We start from the raw sequence: 6,000 nt of genomic DNA, 5'->3' as shown, positions 1-6,000 counted from the left end.
CGTCAAACAGCTGTCGATGTTTTACGTTTGAATTGGTTTGGCTCCAGTTTATCCTTTGCATAACTCTGTGCGTGATTTTACTATTTAACTTGTTACATTTCCGATTGAATAAAGCAGTGGCGAATTGTAACCAATGAAGCTGAAACGTGCGATTATTTCCAATTAACAATGAATTTGAGAAAATATGATTAAAATAAGAACTCTATAGAAGATTTTGCTTGTTCAATGACTAATAATGGTTTTATTCATCCGCAAATTATTACACCATCGCACACTCGGCTGCATATTGACAACTGAATGTGATTAAAGGTTTGGAGTAAGTTAATTTGTAACTGGGGAAATATAGTTAACATGACTTATTTTCATGTTATAAAATTACATGTTATACGATTGTACCTGGTATTTAGCGTCTCTAGGTTGTAAATAAAAGAGAATTGGAGGTCATGTATTTACAGCATAATATTTCAATAGTGAACCATTGATTAAAATCCCATCAAACACGTATTGCTGAACAGTCTCATTTACTTTTTACTAATTAAATTTTACCTATAGATAAAAAAATTATCAAAGAATGACGATTAAAGAACTATTATAGAAGCACATTGAAGATATACACGCTAGAGTGTATAAATATTCCAAAAGATTTTAGCAATTATTTTAAGAGTTTTGACATCATAAGGTGTGGAATTGCCCCTGAACTGGTGTATAACTAATATTATTTTAAATATTAATATTATTTTAATTATTTTAACCTGAGGCTAAAACACCAGACTGTAAACAGTAAATACTATTATATTTGTCTGTATTTGATGTCAAATTTAGTGTTTGTAAAGCAGATGAAGTGAAAATGTAAAACAATTTCCTAAAAGAAGATTATTTTTGGGTGTCCTGGGTACTCCAATAATAACGCAAAACATCATAGAGACTGAGGACAGGTTTTCCATATCGATTAAAACCTAACTAGTTTTCCATCGATAACTAGTTATCCATCCTGAAAATGGATCCAGGGAAGGCACGAATCAGACAAGTTCTCAAGTTTATTAACACCCTTAACTACTTGACAATATATGTTATAATAGTTATTTACGTTCCTGTCTAGAGTTGTTATCGCTTCAATGCCAGAGATTCTAGATAAAATTGTGGAAACGTCGACCAGAAAGAGAATAATTTCTAAGTTTAAAACCATAGTACGCAATAAACATTGCATTAGTAATTTATAAACTCAAGTGAAGCTTATTTTCCCTGTAAACTCTCCATAAGCCCCAAGCCCACATAATCACCCTCTAAGCGGGGGTTGCGGAGGCGGCCATCCACAACCGAACGGACTCAACAATTCACCAACCATTCCAAGCTTTCTCGCCAGCTTAAAATTTCAGAAGTATTCGGAGCGTTGATGCTAATAAATAGTGTTTGAACGCGATCCCTCCCCCTTCCTACCCCTGGCATGGCCTCAGCCCAGACTCCGGTTGCTAGGCAACGGCGGTGACGTCATTGCCAAATCCTACGCCTATTGATCTGTGGGGGGCGAGAGTACAGAGTACAACCTCGACTGTGTACTGTACGCATGAATAATTACATTATTTATACACACATCAATGCGTTTCCGTGCTGAATTTTTATGTTTGAAATTAATAACCTTGAAGAGATTAATATCGGTATTGATTTGCAGTAATTTGTTCAGCTTAATAAATCAGCTTAAGTATAATATGTTACGTAAGTTTCATTATTATAATGGTTATCTAAAAAAATTCAATATTTTGGTAACAAATTCTACAGTAGACTATCTGTAAAATTAAATAACAAAATCATGTTAATTATAGTTATACAGATAATGAATTAGAGGTGGAGTTGTGCAGAAGAAAGACGTAATGCAATTCCAGATAATCTAATGAAGCTACATAAATATTTGATGAGTTTTCAAAAGTTTAATGTTTCAATGTTTCGAATCAGCAAACTAATAATTTTCAAGTTTATCTACTAAAACATTATTGTATTGCAAGTATGATCCCTGTAGTGTATATCAGTATTTTTTTATTACAAAACATACTAACTGTGATGAATGATCAACACCAGCAAATAGTTAATACAGCTTCAACCGAACATGCCTTTGCAATCATGTGAAATCTTGAACTTCTCCGGATGAAAAGAAATCTAAATTAAATACGCAATTCCACGTAATGTTTCAATTGATAATAACATTTATTTTAACAAGCAGACTTCTTTCAGTAAATATATATTTGAAAACCCTTGCTCTGTAATAGTTTGGAATAGTTAAATTGTGTATACAAATTTGGCTAGTTTGAATATAATCACAGGCTAATCTATATATTTTTTCTCATCTTGATGGTTTAACTGAGTAGGCAATTATCAGAAATATACTATAGCAAATATGTCATTAATCACCAATATCAAAAAAGTTGAAGCAAACTGTTAATAGCACTCGTGTTCATGATGTTATAAAAACGCTATATCAACCCCTAGGAAGCAATATGGAAATGAGGGAGAGATTTTGTGAAAGAATGTTCTGATTTATTCATATGAATATTCACATGGGTACAACAATGTGTAAAAATTGCACATCTAGAGACCTACCCACTGCGTCCGCATCTCATTTCTTTGAAAACACACAGGAAATATGGGTAAAATATTGTAAGAGTTATGTACTTTTTTCGATATTTATGCTGGGGGAATTGAATTCAAAATGTATTTAGTATTCAATGTAACAATACGAACTGATTATGAATAACTTCAAACTAGTTTTAAAACCAATAATTGTTTAATGTTTAACAATTTAACATTACTAATCTATAGAAATTACATGAGAAAGGCAACAATTAATTATATTGGCCACAAAGGTAGACAATTACAAAAAAGTACATTTTTATTAAATTGATTTGCAAATATTCTTGTAATTTCAGTCACTGTAATGATACAGTACCATCGTTGTACTACAGATGGTGTTGGTGGTACAGGATGTATTGATTCCCAGAATCCCTCACTATTGCTACTCACCACTGTCACTGTAATGGTACAGTACCATCATTGTAACACAGATGGTGTTGGTGGTACAGGATGTATTGATCCCCAGCATCCCTCACTACTGCTACTCACCACTGTCACTGTAATGATACAGTACCATCATTGTACCACAGATGGTGTTGGTGGTACAGGATGTATTGATCCCCAGCATCCCTCACTATTGCTACTCACCACTGTCACTGTAATGGTACAGTACCATCATTGTAACACAGATGATGTTGGAGGTCCAGGGTGTATTGATCCTCAGCATCCCTCACTACTGCTACTCACCACAGTCACTGTAATGATACAGTACCATCATTGTACTACAGATGATGTTGGAGGTCCAGGGTGTATTGATCCCCAGCATCCCTCACTACTGCTACTCACCACTGTCACTGTAATGATACAGTACCATCATTGTACCACAGATGGTGTTGGTGGTACAGAATGTATTGATCCCCAGCATCCCTCACTACTGCTACTCACCACTGTCACTGTAATGATACAGTACCATCATTGTACCACAGATGGTGTTGGTGGTCCAGGGTGTATTGATCCCCAGCATCCCTCACTACTGCTACTCACCACAGTCACTGTAATGATACAGTACCATCATTGTACCACAGATGGTGTTGGTGGTCCAGGGTGTATTGATCCCAAGCATCCCTCACTACTGCTACTCACCACAGTCACTGTAATGATACAGTACCATCATTGTACCACAGATGGTGTTGGTGGTCCAGGGTGTATTGATCCTCAGCATCCCTCACTACTGCTACTCACTACAGTCACTGTAATGATACAGTGCCATCAATGTACTACAGATGGTGTTGGAGGTCCAGGGCGTATTGATCCTCAGCATCCCTCAATACTGCTACTCACCACAGTCACTGAAATGATACAGTACCATCAATGTACCACAGATGGTGTTGGTGGTCCAGGGTGTATTGATCCTCAGCATCCCTCCCTACTGCTACTCACCACAGTCACTGTAATGATACATCATCATCATTGTACCACAGATGGTGTTGGTGGTCCAGGGTGTATTGATCCTCAGCATCCCTCACTACTGCTACTCACTACAGTCACTGTAATGATACAGTACCATCAATGTACTACAGATGGTGTTGGAGGTCCAGGGCGTATTGATCCCCAGCATCCCTCACTACTGCTACTCACCACAGTCACTGTAATGATACAGTACCATCATTGTACCACAGATGGTGTTGGTGGTCCAGGGTGTATTGATCCCCAGCATCCCTCCCTACTGCTACTCACCACAGTCACTGTAATGTACAGTACCATCATTGTACCACAGATGGTGTTGGTGGTCCAGGGTGTATTGATCCCCAGCATCCCTCCCTACTGCTACTCACCACAGTCAGTGTAATGATACAGTACCATCATTGTACCACAGATGTGATCTAGGGTGTATTGATCCCCAGCATCCCTCACTACTGCTACTCACCACAGTGACTGTAATGAAACAGTACCATCATTGTACCACAGATGTTTCTGGTGATCTAGGGTGTATTGATCCCCAGCATCCCTCTCTACTGCTACTCACCACAGTGACTGTAATGAAACAGTACTATCATTGTACCACAGATGTTTCTGGTGATCTAGGGTGTATTGATCCCCATCATCCCTCACTACTGCTACTCACCACAGTGACTGTAATGAAACAGTACCAGCATCGTACCACAGATGTTTCTGGTGATCTAGGGTGTATTGATCCCCAGCATCCCTTACTACTGCTACTCACCACAGTGACTGTAATGAAACAGTACCATCATTGTACCACAGATGTTTCTGGTGATCTAGGGTGTATTGATCCGCAGCATCCCTTACTACTGCTACTCACCACAGTCACTGTAATGATACTTATAAACATTCCAATATGTAATCATTCATTTTACACTTTAGTATTTTTCTACATTACAAAAAGAACAGGATTGTAACAAAATTATTATATTCTTAAAATATATAATATTTTTTACCCTATATCATTTTGAGTATTTACTATCAGACAACAACGGTGCTAGATGTAGATTGAAGGAGCATACAGCGTTGTCGACGATACCGCCCATGTCATCCCAGGCTCAAATTGATTCTAGTATTGGAGGGTGGGTTGCAGCCCGGACAGCTTCCCCCTCCCCTCCCACCTCTTCTATCAAAGCTAATTTACAATCCAGGCTCAGCCGGGACGCACATTATGTACTAATGGGAACCGCCACAACTACTCGCACTGAGGATGTGCATTAGCTGAGTACATTAATGCTTTTTCAACATATTTACTGAGTTGCGGGTTATCAGAGTTAACATGTGGTTGCCTTACATGAGAGTGGCGGTTACTGACGTGGAATTGTCAAACACATGGTTAATGTTTAATGTTTGCGTATGTCTAGAAGACTTTGATAATATGGATGAAAATATACATTGTATTTCTGTTATTCTATCTGCAACAATACAACGATAATTGTCGATCCCATTGGCAATTTTCACTATTGAGAAGAATGTAATATGGTAGACATTATTTTTAGAGTCCTAAAATCCAAAGTACTTTTAGTTCAAACATTAATGAGGCTAAACGAGGTTCACCATTAAATTAAGAGTTTTAACAAAAATCATAAAAAACCTGAAATTCTCTGTATGTATGTGTGCTGCTTCGTGGAGGACTTTTATTTCTTGTAAACTAAAGAACTTCCTAGATTCTAAAACCTAATGGTTAACTAGTTATTTTAATGGCTTATTTACTGATTAAATGTATTTTTGTTTACAGTTGGTAGTCTACAAATACAGGTATACTAATTTATAGTTTAATGTACAGCACGTTTTGCTATTATACATATTATACTTTGGGTTTTTAAGGTTATTCTAACCTTGAAAGATTTTGAAACTCATATGTTTCAATGTTGTTGGGATTAACTCTAATTGCATACCGTATATTTTAAGCGTCAATTCTCCGTATTGGTATCC

Source organism: Macrosteles quadrilineatus, unplaced genomic scaffold (assembly GCF_028750875.1).
Source record: "Macrosteles quadrilineatus isolate MER2022 unplaced genomic scaffold, UCM_ALF_1.0 Scaffold_8__2_contigs__length_117827958, whole genome shotgun sequence".
NCBI classification, from domain to species: domain Eukaryota; kingdom Metazoa; phylum Arthropoda; class Insecta; order Hemiptera; family Cicadellidae; genus Macrosteles; species Macrosteles quadrilineatus.
The sequence above is the reverse complement of the archived record's forward strand: the minus strand, read 5'-3'. Positions refer to the sequence as shown.